Genomic DNA, 18622 nt, shown 5'->3' with positions numbered 1-18622 from the left:
TCAAGGACATGCTTAGACAATACATTAGTACTGGATTTAATACGTATCTGATATAAATGTTCTCTTATTTTGTCTGTAAGCCTTCTGTCAGTTTTACCGACACAGAAGGCAGGACAGGATATACACTGAGCAAGGTATACTACATGTTCCGTGTTACAGTTGTCTTCCACACCACTTATAAAACATTGAGAAGTAACGGATGAACAAACATAGTATTTTAAAGTATAAAATTACAGAAATTACAACTGTTACATGGGGATGTACATTTAAGTACAGGATCAAGACTGTGAGAATGAAAAGTCCTAGGGTAACACAAAAGCCTATGTAAATTTTTCTTGTTCCTAAATAGAAAATGAGGGTTGTTACCTACTACCTCTTTAATACATGAGCCAACAGTCAAACCCCCCAATGTCTCTGAATAATGTCTTTGACATTTCCAACATCATGTGTAAAAAATAAAGGAAATTTCTGAACAAGTTTAAGGCCCTCCATGTCAATACAGCTACTATGAGGGGAGGGGATGTTAGAAATTACATTGAAAGAATTGAGTTGAGATGGATCATCAAACAAAGCCCAAGTTTGAATGATAAAATCTCTCTTAAACCAGTTTTGAAGAACAGGAAATTAGTTGTGAGATAATACAATACCCGCGGTAGTGGCGCTGCGGTAGCGTTGTGGCCTCACAGCAAGACATCGCGTTCGATTCTCAGCAAGAGCGTCTTCTGTGTGGAGGCATGCGTGAATGGGCGTGCCTTCGTTGAAGGTTGTGCGTCAGGGCTGGTAACTCTGCATGTAAAAATCCACTACCAAACAATGGCGGACCGGAGTTCCGCTTTGGCGACCCCTAACCGGGATAAGCAGAAAGACACAGACAGTTATGAGATAATACGTGTTTTGTCCATTTTATTTATGTACACTCATTTTTAGTATTAATTACTGTTATTTAGTATCTTGATATAATATGGAAGAAATGCTGTATACATATTTGTTTGAGTTATATTTCCCTTTTAAAGCATATTTTAATGTAGGCAATGATGTCAATTATTTGCATAATTAATTAACAAGATATATAAAAAGTGTTACTTGTGTCCTCTGTTAATGGTCTGAGGAAGCTTCTTGGCGAAAGCGCTTATTTGCTTTGTATTCAGAATAAACATTTTATTGGATTTTTTATGGAACCTTTGTCTACTGGACTGAACTTTTGTTTATGTGCATAACGTTACTCTGCATAGGTTTGCTCCTTTGCCTTTGTTTTTACTTTATCAAGATTAATCACGGGGACTGTCTTAGGAGCGTGGTTTCTATTAATTATCGTTTTTTATAAGCGATTAACAGCTTGGACGTATTAAAGACCTTCCAACAAAAACTGAGGTTCACGACAGATTTAAAGTTCCATAGCAACAAAACCACGCCAAAGCGCGTTAGAATACTACACGTCACCCAAGCTATAAAAGCAGACAGAATTCTTCTTGCTCTTTACGTACGTCCCTACGTTCTTCCGTATTATGGAGCACGAGACAGTTGCAGCTTAGTACCTATCACAAGCATCTGTTTATTTTCAGCCAATGAGCGCTTTGAATTTATTAAATGCATTTAAAGGCGGAGCATTTGAATTTAAACAGAAGTAAAAGCAGTCCTTGGATGGTCTCTTGATTTGTGTGGCTTCGTCTTTATCTTAGTAGGACATAGTTGGTAATTTTTGTATGGATAATTAGATATTACAATTTATGAATGTGCAATTGTGATGAGAACGATGTAAAGTTGTACTTATCTGCTTTATTGTGGCTCAATGGTTTGGCCTTACGTATAGGGCAAATGGGGTTGCAGAACTGGGTATTTGTTAAGTTGAACACGTTTTTGGGTGGGTTAATCTATTCGTTATACAGAGTTATCATCTCATTGTCTGGTGGATTATAATTTTAAAAGTGCAGCGATCGTTTGTGTAGGTTTTTAAACTGGGTTTCCGGTCGCATAAAATACTTTGTTTCTCTCGGGGGAAATCGAATGTTTTAAAATGTCATAGATATTTCTCTGTTTGACAAGTGTACATGAACGTTTGATTTCTTTGGCGTACTGCATGCAGTATGTTTTGCTTCCAGAAACGCCTTTACTTATTGCTTTGATGACCGTTGTCATGATTTCACTCGTAGTGCTAACTGAAGTCTGTCGTATTGACAGTTTCTAATGTCACCGTCACGTAATAAAAGTCTACGCAGTGTATTTAGACTGCTTTTGGTTTTTTTTTCGCGTAAATAACGTGACAATATATTTTGATTTCTTTGTTTTTTTTTTTCTTTTGTGCATGTGGGTGGAATACTTATGCTCACTCCTATATTAATCGTGCTTTTTCAAGGGTAACTGAAATCTGGTGATTGCCTCTTTACACCAGTATATGGTAGTGTTTAGTTATTGCATTGTATTAACTCTTCTTCAAATAGTTCAGCATTATGTACTATATTTGTGAACCCGTATGGAGAGCTATATTATGATTATTTATGGCTGTTGTCTTTCGGCTTTTCCCGTTTACGGGTCGCCACAGTGGAACTCCGGTCCGCTAATGATTGGTAGTTTTTACGTGCCGAGTTACCAGCCCTGACGCACAACCTTCAACGAAGGCACGCTCATTCGCGCATGTCTTTACGAAGAAGATGCTCTAGCTGAGATCGAGCCAGACAGCGTCTTACTGTGAGGAGACAACGCTACCGCAGCACCACCACCGCGGGTATTATGATTATTTGTGGTAATTGTGCAAATTTTGGCATTTTGCAGCTTATTTATTTTTAGCTATACAGTATGGCATTTTTTTGTTCCTCTCAACTTGCTTAAGATCATATCTGTTTGTTTGTCCTGCGTAATTCCAAACTTGATACCCATTATCCAGATTACTGGAAATGACAGCATTTGGAGAAATATGACACCATGTTGAAGAGAAATTTGATGGAGATTAAGCCTGCTTTATCATGAAAGTAACCCCCCCCCCCAATCTACAGACACCTTTAATACAGACCAAAATGTAGTACCTATAGGGTCTTTCATGAAGCTGTTTTTGTAAGTCATTCGGGCTTTACTGAATGTCCATATTATGTACTTGTGTTCATTGCATCTCATTTGTGACTGTACTTTCTGAATAAGCCATATGTAACAATATATCAGTTTATTTGCTCAGAAGGCAACTCGTGAGGGTTTAATGACTCGTTTCTGTATCGTTGTAGAAACAGTCCTGCACACAAACCAGACTACTTGCTGCATGTTAAACACTAATGTAAGTCCTCTACTCTCTAGTTTATCACCCTGTTGTCCACTAGTTCATGGTGTCACAGGTTTTTATGAATCCTTCCAAGAAATGGTGGTTGACGGGAGCTTCCTATGTTTGCCTCCAGTCAGGTTTCATTTTCTTTCCTTTTTTGCACCACCGACTACTTCTATGAACTTCAAATTGGTAAAAATTTAATAGGTTGTAAACTTTTTGTGTTCATTATATACATGCCATCAGTGTGAAGTGACTAGCTCCTTAGCTAGGTGTGTCTTATAATTACAATTGTAAGCTTGGGTTTGAGCAGAAATATTTAATAGGCTCAGATGGGTGTCGTAATTCAAATTCAACGTGAAAGGTGGTAGTTAATGCCACATGTTTTGTAGGAGACGAATTTCTTGATGCTTTCCCACAGACAGTCAAAATGTTAGAAAATATTGGTGCTATCATTGAAGCTGTACTTCTCCTTATATTAGTGTGGTTTGTGGCAAAACCTGTTAGACTGTCATTCCAACAGGATTCATTATCTAAGACTTACTTGGGTAACAAACTTGAACCAAGCCAGTTTGGCTTTTAAGGGTAGATCCTGTCAGCTTAATCTCTCTTAGAAAGTGGAAGATGGAAAATTAGTACACCCCATATATCTAGACCTATCAAAGGTGTTCACCATCCTACACTCCAGTATTGATAAATGTTGATCCTGGGATGGCTTGTTGGATAAGGGAATTTGGGTAGGCATCCTTGCCTCCAAGTGGACCTGTCACTAGTCTTGTGGGCAACAAACTTTCATATGATCACCACATATCCGCTATTGTAAGAAGGTCCTTTCATAGTGAAGGTGTGGTGTGTAGGCCCAGGGATGCAATCCTTCCACTGGACTAGGCATGTATTAAGCCACTCGTGGAGTATGGCTCCTTGTGTATGTACTTGTGCAAACACTTAATGCAAACACTTAATGCAACTTTAACAAACCCACTGCTTTCTCGCATGTAAATTCAGGGGCCTAAGTCATAAAAACTACACTGACAAATCTCAAATCCTTGTCCCTCTATCATTCAGGCTAGAAAACTGTCATTTTCTCTCCTCTTAGAGACTATGCATACCTGAGCCTCCCTAGTGTGCTGTGCACCTGCAAGTCTGATGGTGAATAAGCACCCAGTTGATGTAGTCTCTTCTGTAACGTGTACGACTGTCTGTGTAACGTACACGACTGTCCCTGTAATATGATCTATTTATCAGAGGCTGTCACTTATATGAAATTGTCTAATTTTCTTCACCTAAAGTACTCTGTTTAAATGCATGGGGAAATGCAAATTCATCCCTTGGTTTAGCACTGTTGTTGTCTTTATGGTTTGGCTTTAGCTGTTTACCTAGCTCTGGGTTCTTTCTTAAATTACAAAGGCTAATTCATAAGAGTGTAGTGTTAGATCTTTATCATACCCACACATTCCAAATGTGTTTTTGTCTTGGAGGTTATTTTAAGGGATATGTGTAAACTAGTGTAAGATTCACTGCCTCTAACCATCAGAGGGGTGGATTTCCAATTTCCCATCTACTGGTCTAGATTACACTTAAGGTTGGGGAACTTTGTTTCAAATGAATGGAATGCTAATTCTGGAGGGGGGGGTATTAGACTTGTCATCTGTTTCTCCAACAGGTCCTATTTAAGTCTCCTCAGAGTTGGATCTGAGGATGTCTTGTATGCTGAGCATAAATCCCCTCTTGGCAGTCTGTAGGAAACTGTATATAGAGAGGGGCTTTTGAAGTGATCTGCACAGGACGTGCTAACACCTGAATTCTTTTGTGGACATTCCAGTTGCATTTGGCTTGTCTGGTACATACTGGGGGTGGGGTGGTTATCAACATTGGGTCTGACGTCTGAATAAAGGAATGATGACTCCTTGGAGTAGATGAACCTTGCTTATAAGGTGAGTAGTATAAAGGGATTTTTCTTACCATCTTAGCCACACATTGGTTAAAAGCTAGATTACTGTCCCACACAACATTCTCAAATTCCTGGCTACTACATTTACTCTGGGTGTGTTATCAATAAGGTAGTTTACTAGGGTGGTTGCCTTCCCAAAGGATACTATTATGCCTTTCTTGGCACTGAGATTTAAGCTGTGGCTTTGGCACCAATCCTTTTTCTGTGTTGGCCCTTCCTGTAGGGTGTTGGTGCCCAGGGTGGTTTCTGTGATTGCTAACTCCAGCCAGAGGACTTTGATATTTGCTTTGAATTCTGAAAAGTAAATGCCAAAAAGGAGAAGCCTTAACACAAACTCTCAGGAACTCTGCCAGTGACAGTCATCTCTGTGGAGGTCTCCCTGTTCTGGCTTTCAGGATCCTGAGAGCCAGCTGGCTATCAAACTTAAAACGGTGGCTAATGCCTAATTTTGTGGCTTGTTTACAATGCCTGAGTGGGATATTGCATCAAATCCATAGCCGGGTCAAGATAGGCAGTAGGCGCCATTTTGCCCTGATCCTCTAATTTTTGCCTTGGCACTGAAGTCCACCAGGTTGAATAGGTATATGCTTTTGACCATTCCAGATTGGGTTGAATTGAGTGTCTGAAGGCTTCCCATGTCATTAATCCTCATTTTAATTATTTACGGGGTTTTGCTTATGAGAATAGTCAGGATTGTGAGCCTGTAGTTCTCAGGGGTTCATTGATGGTTTACTGTTCGGAGGGATGACCATTGCGGTTCTCCATTCACATGGTGACTGCTTGTCTGGAGATTGATTAGTGACTTCAGAGGTCATGTTTCAGGCTGTTTGGGAGCTATCCTGGGATATTATCTGGTCCCATTGATGCCACGTTCTTGGCTTTAGAGTGCATTTAGGACCTGCTCCCTAATGACACTGGGGAGGGATTGTTTGTTTGGGGAGGGGTGGCATGGGAGGAAAGAGGTAAAATTGCAGCTTCAGGTTTCCTGTGTCTTCTGACTCTCTAGCTGTGAGTTTTTATCCTGATGGGCATTTATAATTTCTAATTATAGCTATTCCTTTGTATAACAAAAGGAAAATTATTTGGATTTCTCCAGAGTGATCCGGGTAGGCACAGCTGTCTGTATCTAATAAAATGATTATACACTTTTATACAGTTTTGTATAGCTTGTATTTTCCATGTTTGGAGAGGTTTGAAATTGTCTGTTAATTGCGTAATACATAACTGTTTTAGAATAGTTTGTTGCTTGTTCACAAAGTCCAGGAATCGCTGGGCCCTGCATGTTTGGGGTTGTGTAAGTTTCCCAGTTTTTAGAGAGGTAAAATCCCCTGTGAATATGGTATTTGGTTGCATGTTGTCTCTGGTAGACCTAAAGTACAAGTTGTAGGTTTTGTGGGTCAGGGAGAGTGATCTATAGCTTGCAAGGCTATGGTTACCTATGGTAATTTGGACATGGGTAGTCTCAAATGCCTCATCCTGTTTGACCAACCATGAAGTATATTTGCTTTTGATGTAGACACTTCGCTTTTAAACCCTGCCTGTGCAGTAGGTGGACTAAAATGTGTGGAAGGCATTGTATCCCTGCACTGCTGCAGAGCTCTGCAACTTTAAACAATGTCTCTAACTTTACCGATGGAGGTGAGAGTCTTGTTTAAGCTCCTGGCATTGAGTTATAATGCCTTTTAGATGCCCTTGGATTGATTTTTTAAGTTGGAATGCTTGTCAGTTTGGCATTGTGTGGAAAAAGGCACTATGGGTGAGATGAATATTTTAGAAAATATTCCAAAGCCTAGAGGTTACAGATGCTGTGATGTGTTTTTTTTTTTATGTATATTTACAATCTAAGCACTAATGGTAAATAGAAACACAAGTCAAACATGAAACCAAAAACATTTAATGTAGATGCAAGCACTTTAGCAGCCAAAGAATACTGCTTCATCCGAACAAGTTTTAAATAAAACTCTCAACCAACAAAAACAGTTCAGTAATTAACTTATTAACTCATTAATCCATAAAGCAAGGGAACCCAAAATAAAGCAAAAAAATCTTAAATTTTATTTACTTAAGACTCGTATTTTTGAGGTTGGGTTTAATGGATACCCTGTCATTTAAACCATGTGCCTCTAGTCTAATTATCCATCTCCTCCTAGATGTTTGAGTTCTAATGTCACCCCCCCCCCCCCAATTCATTCTGATGGTCTCTACAACTAGGAGCCTAAATCTGTGTATCATTGTTTGATTTCACATGCTTGGCTAATGCATTGGTATTGGACTGTATACTAATATTGTACAGGTGTTCTCTCATTCAGTCCTATTGTCTGTCCATTTTACCTACATAAAACAATTGATATACTACACAGGATGCTAGATGGACCAAATTACATGTGTTAGCTTTCACCTTAAAGCTGCACCATCCTCTGTCTCTCCAATCCTGGGGTAGCTTAACTTCCTTTTCAGAGATTTTTTGTTCTTGTATAAAAAAAAAATGGTCTCGCCCACAGTGGCTGTAACGTCTGGGTTCACTGTCAAGACCTGCCAGTGTTTCTCAAAAATCTGAGTCATCTTAACATTACTTGGGTAAAACATGGGTACCTTTAGTGTGAATTACTCTTACATTCCTTCATCTGTTTCTCTACCCCCCCAGTGGACCCTCTGAAAAATTAGGTCTCCCTTGTGTGAGTCTATAATATGATATGGTATGTAAAATACTGTCTACTCTCCTATTATAACCTCTATTCTTGAGCTTTCTTCTTAAACCAGTTTCACCAGTAGTGTTGAAATACTTACAAAATGCCATAAACTGTTAAGTCCTTTTCCACAACTATTGAATCATTTATTTAAATGTCAACCAAGATTATCAAGATTTTTTTACTAGTTTGTACAATCACTTTTTGCAGTAGATTTCATCTGCCTTCTGATGAAGTTAATTGAAAATCATAATAGCTACACCAACATTATTATGATTGTATGGGAGGAAAGGTTTGTCCTCAATTCTCTGTATTCAAAGTGCATCCACTTTTATCGCAGATTTATTGTTGATTTTGTGTTGTGGAAAGGGACTGAAGAACAGCTTATGGCATTTGAGTATTTGAAAAATGCTACTGGTTTCTTGAGGTTCAGCATAAGTCAGTTTCTGGATATCTAAAAGGATGGATAACACTGTAGACACAGGTATATAGGAAGACCTGTCATAGGAACGCACATTTACACCGATGTAGCATGAACACCACATTAATCTTTTTAAGAATGTTATTAAAGCTCAGGGAATAAGGACATCTAGACTAAATGCTAGTGAGACTGGTTTCATTGAACTTTGATTTTTTAGGAAGCAAGTTCCAAGAATCCTGCTCCTAGTAAATTTAGCCAAATATTGGATAAAGGCTTGGGTTCATTAGTAAGAAAATGAAGTTTTAAACTGTGTTCAGCAAGGTCAAACTCTTCTATTTTGGTAATCTGAATAACTTCCTGTAATTTCTAGCATCAGTATCATTGTATCAGGATCTGATATTAACTGTATAGGACTCTTTTTATGTAACTGCAGAAGTCGCACTGCGTGGGTATGTTTGTGCCCCCACCATGTTCCACAATAAATGTGTAATGAATCTCCCATGATTCTAAAATACCTTTCTTGTGCAGTATTTCTTTATAGTTCCATTTCCCAGGATGTCTGTCTGTTGATTAGCTAAAACAGTCTATTACAGATTATGCAATGTTAGCACCTGGAAATTAATAGTATTAAAAACAGTGACATAATGATTAGGGCCCTGAAGTCTGTCCAAGATTTTGCAACTAACATTAAGTCCAGCCTTAAGCCACACAAATACGATAACTGGTTCATTCTTGGAGGTTCTGCTACAGTGTTTGTGCCCATAGATTGGGCTGACTAGTTCACTTACTGCCCATTTCCTTTGTCTCAAATGCAACGTACTCCACACTTGGTGTATTAAATTCACCTGCAATTATCACTCATTCTGAAGATAATTGCTTTAAAAACATGGTAGTGTAAACATTCTTTTGTTCAGTGTTTATAGACTCATTAATATAACTGCCTTCTATTCAGTTCTCTTCCAGTTAATTCTAGTACCTCATAATCCTGCACTTTAGACAACATAAGCTTGTTTATATATCTTTAATTTATTGGTGAACTAGGTGCGTAACATATATTTTAAGGAGTGAACTTCACACTGCAGAATTTCTTCTTGGTTTGGCCTGTTGTAAAGGTAAATGTGAAAATAAGTAGAACTGGTATGCTTAGATCGGCTAGTTCTTTTCTGCACTTTCTACTAGCTTTAGTCTAGCACTTTACCAGACTTCATGTAGCAATTACTGTAGCACAAGTGCTACCAGCATTAAACGTTCTACAAGGAAATTGCTCCAATACTTATTAATGCCATCTCTTTCCGCTGACTCCTGATGAGCACTTGTTTATTATAATTGGAAGCCAGCCAGCCAGCCCTGACTGGAATAGCTGGCTGGTCAAGGGAGAAGGTCAACACACCACACACACACACACACACACACCACTGCACCACACAACACAACACACACATCCACTTTCGGAGGCTCTCAAAAAAAAACACCCACATCAGTGATCTCCAAGGCAGAAACGTAGTCTACCACCACAGCACGTATCACGAGACAACTCTTCTAAACAGTGTACCACACAACCAATGTCCCCAAGGCAAAGCTGAATGCCCAACACTAGTCATACATGACTCTTAGTGAGGCACAATGATGTCCCACTCAATAGGTTGAAAAAGGTGAAAAGTCGGCTGCCTGTCAGGTGCCAGGATCAGCCACAACGCACGCACTCTGGTCCCTCAAGTACAAATATGACATTGAACATGTGGGTGTGAATGACCTGAGACTTGCCTCCCTCGACTACATAAAGAGACATGGAGGAGCTCTCAGATTATGTAGCCCAGGCAGGTATGATCCTAGCCCTGAGCAGCACCCTACCATCACCCAGAATGATACCACAGTACAAGCTGAAAATGATTAATTTCAGCAATTGGTTAAGTTTTGGTGTCATTCTAAGGGGATCTAGTATCTGTCTGCCTGGTCTGATATGATTGGCAGACCTCGAAGCTTTGCCAGAGATGGCCTGCATCTGTCAACCCTGGGCTTCCAGATACTGGCCAAGGCTTTTGCCACCCCTATAGAGCCTTTTTTTAGGCTGTGTTCCAAAGACTAAATTACTACCATAACGGCTAATGCAATCTGAGGATCATGCTGCTCGACACGAATTCTAAATCTCAATGTATTTGCACGAAGTACTCCTTTAAAATGGAGAACAAACACTTGTGCTGTAACAGAGACCTGGTTCAAGGCAGCAGAAAGCACCCCTGCACTACCAGGCTATAACTCATTCCACACCTTTTGCCCCCGGAACTTGGGCTGAAGGTGGTGTTTCCATTTTCACAAAGTATGTACACACCTCCAGACTGGTAGCCCAACATAACGCATCAGAGATACTTCAGGTGCAGCTGACATTGGCAAAGACAGCAGTTCAGGTCAGTGTGCTATATGTCCCCAGTCATGTCGCAAGACGTGCACTCCGCACCCTGGAGAATTTGGGTCCAACCTAACACACACACTGGGTGACTTCAACTACCCCTCCATTAACTGAGGAAAGCTACTCTTGTACCAATATACTTGCCCAACATTTCCTGGAATTCATTAATTCCATTGCCCTGGACCATCTCCTTAACCACTAGAGGTAGCAACATCCTTGAACCTGGTCATTACCAACATGGGTGACTTTCTCTACACAGTCAACTCCTCCCTGGTTAGATCTGACCACAAACTAAGCACCTTGGAATCCCCCCTACCGTTAAAAAGGTAACAACCATGAAAAACTAATTTTGGGCTCCTAAAAGCAAGAGGTGGGTAACTTCACGGCACCCATACAAATGGAGAATAGTTGCATGACCGAATCGTACACCAATGCACTGTATGAACACACACAAATGCATGGATCTCACCATACCAAACAGAACCAAGACACAGTCCTCCAAAAAAGGAAACCAGTCTGGTGGTCCCCTGCCATAAACTTTATTCGGCATCAGTTTCCTCCTGTTGTAAAGTGAAGTCCCAAGACTGGAAACTCCATCAGCCTCGACAAAAAGTTGAGATCCCTCATCAAATCCTCTAAAGCTAGCTATGAAAACAGAATTGCAGCAGATAGTAAAGACCACCACAAGACCTTCTATAGTTATGTAAAGAATTTCCACCGTAATGCCCAGATTTATTCTGAGCAACTGCACAATGGTATCTCATACTGAGCAAATGAGGATATTGCCAATATACTGGCCGGATCGTGTTTTCCCCCACCGAAGGACCAATCACAATACCAATAGATTGCCAGGCACCCACTATTACTGCTGCACACATTAAAAACAGCACTGCCCATGTCTAATACAGCTTCTATGGAACCTGACAATATCCCTGGCTGTGTTCTACATGAACTACAGAGTGAACTGGCACCTCACCCTGTGTGCCCTGTTCAATCATGGCTGCACCTCGGGCTTTGTCCCTACCGAATGGCGCACTGCTAGTCATCCCTCCACAAAGGAGTGACTACAGACCCTGGGAATTATTGCCCCATTAGCCTGACTGTCTGATATGCAAAGCTGTGGAACACCTAATTGCGGACCCAGTATGGACACAGGGAATCTCCATACTCTCTGGATCCCACACAATTTGGTTTTGTGAAGGGTAGATCATGGCTGTTCAACTTGGTCGACTTCTTTGAATTGGTAACCAGAGCTGTGGATGAGGGCAAGGTGGTTCATACAGCCTACCTTGATCTGGTCAATGAGTTTGATAACATTCCCCACTCGGAATCTTAGAAAAACTCATTAAGCTAGGCCTCAAGCCCTGTATCACTAGGTGGGTTGCAAACTGGCTCACAGAACCCAGTGTGAAAGTAGCTGACTCCAAGTCAGACTGCCAGCTAGTCACGAGTGGAGTTGCACAGGGTTTGGTCCTGGGTCCTCTCCTGTTTGGCATCTACTTCTGTGAAGTTCAGGTCAACACAAAAGGACTCTGGATGACAGAGTTCGCTGACTATTGTAAGTTGGGAGCTATCATCAACTCCCCAAGTGATGACATCCTACAGAATTGCCTTGCTGAGACCAGTGACTGGTGTCAGCACCATGGCCTTAAGCTCAACACCAAAAAATGTAGCCCTCCCCTTTGGGGAAAAATTTGGTTCCCATGAATTACCACATTTAGTCCACTGGCTACAGAAGGTGTTGAGATCTGGGAACACAGGTTGACGGCAACCTTTTTATCACCACATTGCCACAGTGATCAACGTCCTATGTGGCACGTCTCATTACTAAGGATTTTGCATCCAGGAAGAAAGAGGTCATGGTCTCCATGACTGGCCTAATGAGGAAAGAGTTGGAGTACTGTGCTCCATTTGGCATGTACCTCACTAGACATCTGCAACAACTGGAGAGGCTGCAAAAGTACCTCACAAAAAGGATCCTAGGCCTTAAACACTTGTCCTTTATGGACGGACATCAACTATTCTCTCTCCTCACCTACTTGGAGGTGCTCTCTGCTTGCCTTACAAAGCAGTGTCTGACCCAGCTGTTAGAAATGCTACATCTAAATGTATCCCAATTCTTCTGCACCACACGCTCCAGAGACCTCATTACCACAATCGACTGAGCGTAATGGACAAGTTCATAACTCAGACTGCCCATGATGTGGAATAGACTTGCCATACATGTCAAGCAGAGTGCCTCACTGACGCTGTTAAAGAGAAATCTTGTGTAGATGGGAAATGGAAAATTCATGCCTGGGATAACTCCAGTGGCTCTACTCGACAAGCACTGGGAACTAAGGTTGGGTGGCAATGCCGGGGTAATCCTATAGCTAGGCTTGTAAAGGCCATTAGCCTAGTACACATCTGAGGATTTCCTTAACAGGACTAATGACAGCTTAGCACATGATTCTTTCCTAAGCTGCAAAGAATTTCCCATTTTATCCATAGTACACCATCAAGGGTTTTCTTGGTTTCTTAGGCTGGTAATGTTTCAAGGTGTCGCAGCAAATCAGGCTTCTGGTGGTGGTTCCAGTTTAGCATTTATTTTCCTTCCTAGTTGACTGCTGTTACTTTTGGAGCTGAGGAAAGTCTTTAGAACAGATGGGGCTTGTTTGAGGAGCTTAATACCTTAGGCGATTCTGTCTAGTGAAATGTTGGGTCAAACACTGGGATGAGGAGACTGAAAATAAAGAAGTGAATTGTGTGCACTTTTTAACTTTCTATAAACTGCTCAATTCCTGCCTTACCTTAAACCTCACTCCTAAACATTACTCTGCATGTATTGTTCCACAAACTTTAGTTTGCTCCTTTTCTTTAATTCTGTTAACTGTTCCTTCCCTTTTCTAAAGATCCCACTTCAGTTCTTTTTATCACTCTAACCATGTTTAGTGCATAAATTAGTTTAGATTTTGATTGTCTAGAAACTGCTTTTTTGGTAGTCAGTAGCATTATATGTTTACTGTGGCAATTCAGATTGTTTCCCTGTTCAAAAGAATAATTTCCTTAGTTACAACCATTTGCTCCCTCACTATTTCTGACAGAGTACTCTACTCTGTAGGAAAGTGAAGTCCTGCCAACTCCTTATGCCTGTGTTTTATATATATATATATATATATATATATATATATATATATATATATATATATATATAAAAAAAAAAAAGTTGCTGCCTTTTCCCATCATTCCCAGTTTTTGCTGTCTGTAAAAGCAAAAATCCTCAACCTTCTGGACTTTGTTGCTTACTTAGGAGCTGTACACATGTCCTTCCATTGCTCTCTAAAATTTTCCCAGTCTCTTCAAAACCTCTTCATAGTTATCATGCAATATTTTATACACGCTACTAATTTATGGCTTCTGTTCTAGACTGAACTCTACCAGATGTCCTCTATTACAAGGATTCCCGTATCCCTTCCCTCTCTGGCTACAATCTGTCTTCCCTACCTGGGATTGATATCCATCTGTAACCTGCATTCCAAATTTCTGCATGGCCTCATTGTACTCTGGTTTTTACTCTGTAGTTAAGTTACACTCATTACCTTGGTTCCTTTGCCAGTGTTTAATTCCGGCACCCTCTTGCATATTTTCTGTAACCCAGTAGAGGTGATTGCAAGTAGGAGTAATCTCCTTTCTTTTGTTGACATAGTTAGAATACTTATAAAACACTGTTCCCCATTGTACAGAGCCCAATTAAGGCAGTCCCACAAGCGTTGATGTAAATAGTGTCAAGCAGACTCTTCAGTCCAAAAAGTAACAAGCACCAAGTTTAACAAAAAGCAGTGGTTCCATTCGAATGGAATAGAATACTTAGATTACAACTTTATGAATGTAATTTATAAGGTAGTGGTTGTCCTTGAGGGGCTGAACTTGAGCCCCCCACAGTCCATCTGACATTCCTTGTATATTACTATCCATGAAGAGCTTCTAGTTTCTTAAATTCTTGTATTCTTTTGTGTAGTGCTCATTCCCAGCTGCCATCTTATTGTGCAACCCCTCCCCAGAGTATTGCGAAATGTCTGGGTACATTCTGCTTCCCTTTGGGTTCCCATTGTTAAATATGCTAGGCGTTTGACTCCCTTCAAAACTTCATTGATCTGTCTACCAGTAACGTTCCCTTTTGTAGCATAGGCAAACACTTTCTAATCCATCCTGACTCTTTTTATCTTTACTATTCTTAGCTATTGTAGCTGCCACTGCTTTATTCAAGCATGCTAGTGTTTCCTCTACTTTTTAAAATACTATTAAACCTTCAATCTTTCGCTTTCATCCTAAGATTATGAATTGGCACAGTGAGTGCTATCTGTTCCCATAGACTTCCTTAGACTTTGTATTACAATTTTTGTCATAAGTTTGTCACCAAACTTGGAGAGCCTAAAGTCATTGTGCTGAAGCCTTTTTGCACTGTGAAGTTGAGAAATGCTTAACAGTAAACTTTCTAATCTCATGCAAACTTGAATACTCCCGTTTCCCTTAACACTCGCAGTTGCTTCTGCAATGCTTTAACCTTTGTCAACCCCTCTAAATTTCTAATTAAACATCTGTCCCAAGTTTGCATCTTCCATAATAAATATTTTCGCAAGTTTCTGCAGAAATCTATCTTTGTTTTGTTTCTAGGTCCCCCTGATACAGCCTCTCTATTGCAGATAAAGTTCCTGTCCCCACCTATAACATCTGCTGAGATTGTTTGCTTTATCTTAACATTTTCTTAAGCTCCATAGTAGCAGTATTTGGTGGAATAAATGCCACCATAATCTTTCCAATAGCAGTGTAGTACTACAAGTCTATTATCTTTCCTCTGCTATTGGAGTCCTAGTGGTCAGTATTGCTCCCCTTTTCCTTGGTCCCTGACTCTGCTAAAGATTGATCTTGAAATCAGTTCTGTCAAACTCAGATGCTCATTTCTGTCCAAATATCTCTTGCATCATCTGCACCTTACACTTCTTAAAGTAATCATTAGATGTATAGACAGGAAAATGTAAGATCATTCTATGATAATATGGACAGAGTAGCCATTATGTAACGTTGATTCCACCTATTATACTTTTGCCTTCTATGTATATACTGTTGAGCAGGCTTGCCTATTAAACGGTTTCCTCTTGCTTTTTTCAAGACTTAATTTAATGAAACCCCCTACCATCTCCTAACTCTTGTTCCATGTATAGATTTTAGTAAAGGGAATTTAACCATCCAAAAGGCAGCAATTGCCACTACATCCACAGGTATTGCCTAATCTAAAATGAAGGTTACTCGTGTTACAGCCTGTGTTGCCACTTAAACTGCTGTCTGTACTTTTCTTATCCTTTGTTTCCCTCCCACATAAGAGAACCCTTTTGCATGCTTTCAAAACACATTCACTTAGTCCAAAAGTGCACTGGATACTTTCTTAACTGAATTTTCCTCTGTTCTGTTAAATGCATTAAAGTATTAAAGCTGCTGGGGAAGCTACTGTTAAGGAGTGCTCAGAATTTAAGATTAATTGCTTGCATTTGCAGACAACTCCTTTCAAAGAAAATCTTCCACAATGAGGAAGAAGTTAAACCCCTTGCAGATGCTTGAAGGAATCTTCACTCTAAACACAAGGAATTTTTCCTTAGCCAGCTGCAGGTTCTTATCAGATGGTGACAGCATTTGCTAATGGGGGTGGTGGGGGGGTTGGTGAAAATCACTAATTGCATTGTAGAGTCTGTTTTTCATGAAGTATTTTTCAAGCCTGTTTGCTTACAATGTCAGTATATCAAGCCAAGCACATAGTTCCTTGATACCTGGACTTGTGTTTTTTTAAGCACCTTAATTGAATTATCACTTGTGACATTGTCAAATCTAAATTTATGCAAAAGTAATCTAACAGTATTAAAGGGAAACTCCACCCTAGATCTTTTCACTCTGTTTCCTGACCTATTTTAACACCTCACAATTGAAGTGTTTTTTGTAATTTTTAGCCTGTTTTCCACAACATGGCTACTAATGGGGCTTGATTTATTGTGATCTTGTTCTTGCTCAACCCTTTTTCCCATAGTGCTTTGTATGACTCATGCCAGGCATAAGGAAGTTACTGAATTCCCATGCCATTTTCATATAATGGGATTTGAGTCACTGTCTTTACCTTCTGTAAAAGGGCTGCTGCTTTTCTCAATTACCCTAATTTGTTTGGCTCCTACCTTGTTTTGTACTATACTCAAGTTATCCAGCTACAGCCAGAAAAGTAGCTGAATTGCAGGCCATTGTTCAGGGTTTTATTTTGTAGTTCAAGAATTGACAGTCCCTTTCCCACACACTACTGCAATTGTCACTGCACTGAGAGACCCTTGCAGAATCTATTCCTCTTGGACTACAAAAAAACCCTGAACAAAGGCCAGCAAAATAGGTCAGGAAATTTATTTTTTTTTTTTTTTGTATAAACGATTAGTCCTCGCTTAATTTAAACCTTATTCCTCCCTTGTATCTATTCTCACAATTAACTTTTTTTCCTATAGTTTGCTCCTAACCTTTTCTAAAGATCTTAATTCCACTATCTGTTACTATATTGGATTTGGATTTCCATTTTCTAGTAACTGCTTTTTTCTTTTTGCAGCCACCATAATTTAGACACAGCAAGGTTTTACCATGTTTAGGCAATTCTGATTTCTGTATCATAGTTAATCTGCCTCGTCACACCAATCCATCCACCCAGCACCTCCAACAGTGCATCCTACAGGGAATTCTTAGTCCACCAACCCACCGCACTCAATGTTCCCAAGTACCCTTCTTCCCATCACACCTCCAACATTTGCTTTCTACCAAAGGAAAAATTCTCTGGAGTCTACTTTGGGTATAAAAAAAAAAATAAACATTTTTCAAGCAAAAATTGCAAGTCTTCTAGATTTTGTTGCATGTTTGGGTGACATGTTTATCTTCCCATTGGATAAGTAATTCACAAAACTTTTCCTCACAGTCCTTTCTAACCTTCTCTGATTTATTATAGTTGTGCAACATTTTATATGCTGTACAAATTAATGGCCACTTCTGTTCTTGATTCTACCAAAAACTGGACCAGTGCTGGGCTTTCATTTATGATACCCCTCTTTGTCGGTGTCTCACTAATTGCAGTCATCCCAATTGGCAGAATCTTTCTCCATTCCCATGTTTGCTTACTTATACTTTCTGGATGTGATAATTTTCTCCTTAAAGGTCTGCATCCAAAATCCCAGTCTGTTTTTTTTAACTTTTCCCTCCCTGCTTTAAAATCATCCCTTTCCACTTTGAGTTGTAGTTTTCTGCTTATGCTATGTATAGGAGCTTTTAACAGTATCTGAAATGCCCCTTCAAATTGTGTCCCAATCTGCCCTGTTCTACTGGAAGAATTCTTATCCCACTTGACTCTGTCTTCCCCTCCCAGATAAAGTTCTTCAGCTCTTTATTAATTGCTATCCACAACTTCTGTGCTTGATAAAGTGTGGGAGGTTAGTCTAATGGTTAAGGTGTTTACCTTACAGACACGAGGTGCCGGGTTTGATTCTCACATGGGGTAACCACCAGTTAGGCTTAAAATATCCTGAAAGGGCAGGTAGCCTAGTACTAACCTATGAAGCCTGGCCTTGTGTACAAGACTAAAGGTACTAACGAGCTAAAATGTTTGTCTTGCTATCCCTAGCAAAGCTTCCCTTTTCTTAGTTTTTGTATTATCTTAGTCTCTTCCCACATATCCTTGGCCACTGTACTAGAATCATTTTTAATCAATACTCCTAAATTTATTTAATTTTATCATGTCTCCAAAAATACAGATATTGCTAAACTTGTGATGTACCACGATTGCCTTTAATTTTAGCTTCATTATTTTTTATCTTTAAAAGATTTGAAAGTCTCAGAATATTCCACAGGACTAATGTCTGTC

The 18622-nt window shown here is 39.8% G+C and overlaps 1 protein-coding gene across 1 annotated transcript in view; it reads left to right on the top strand.

Annotated features, from left to right (window-relative positions):
* Positions 1 to 1123: 1123 nt before the first annotated feature.
* The window catches only part of LOC122816248 (aurora kinase A-B-like), a 284795-nt gene continuing 267296 nt past the window's right edge, over positions 1124 to 18622 (top strand). Inside the window, exon 1 of the mRNA XM_044088988.1 lies at positions 1124 to 1692. The gene's annotated coding sequence lies outside the window, so the exon portion shown is untranslated. The remainder of the gene's footprint in view (positions 1693 to 18622) is intronic.

The sequence above is a fragment of the Protopterus annectens genome, chromosome 12.part0 (genome assembly GCF_019279795.1).
Source record: "Protopterus annectens isolate FY-2018-M chromosome 12.part0, PAN1.0, whole genome shotgun sequence".
Taxonomy (NCBI): Eukaryota; Metazoa; Chordata; order Ceratodontiformes; family Protopteridae; genus Protopterus; species Protopterus annectens.
Note: the sequence above shows the minus strand (reverse complement) of the source record. Positions and strands in the feature narration are given on the sequence as shown.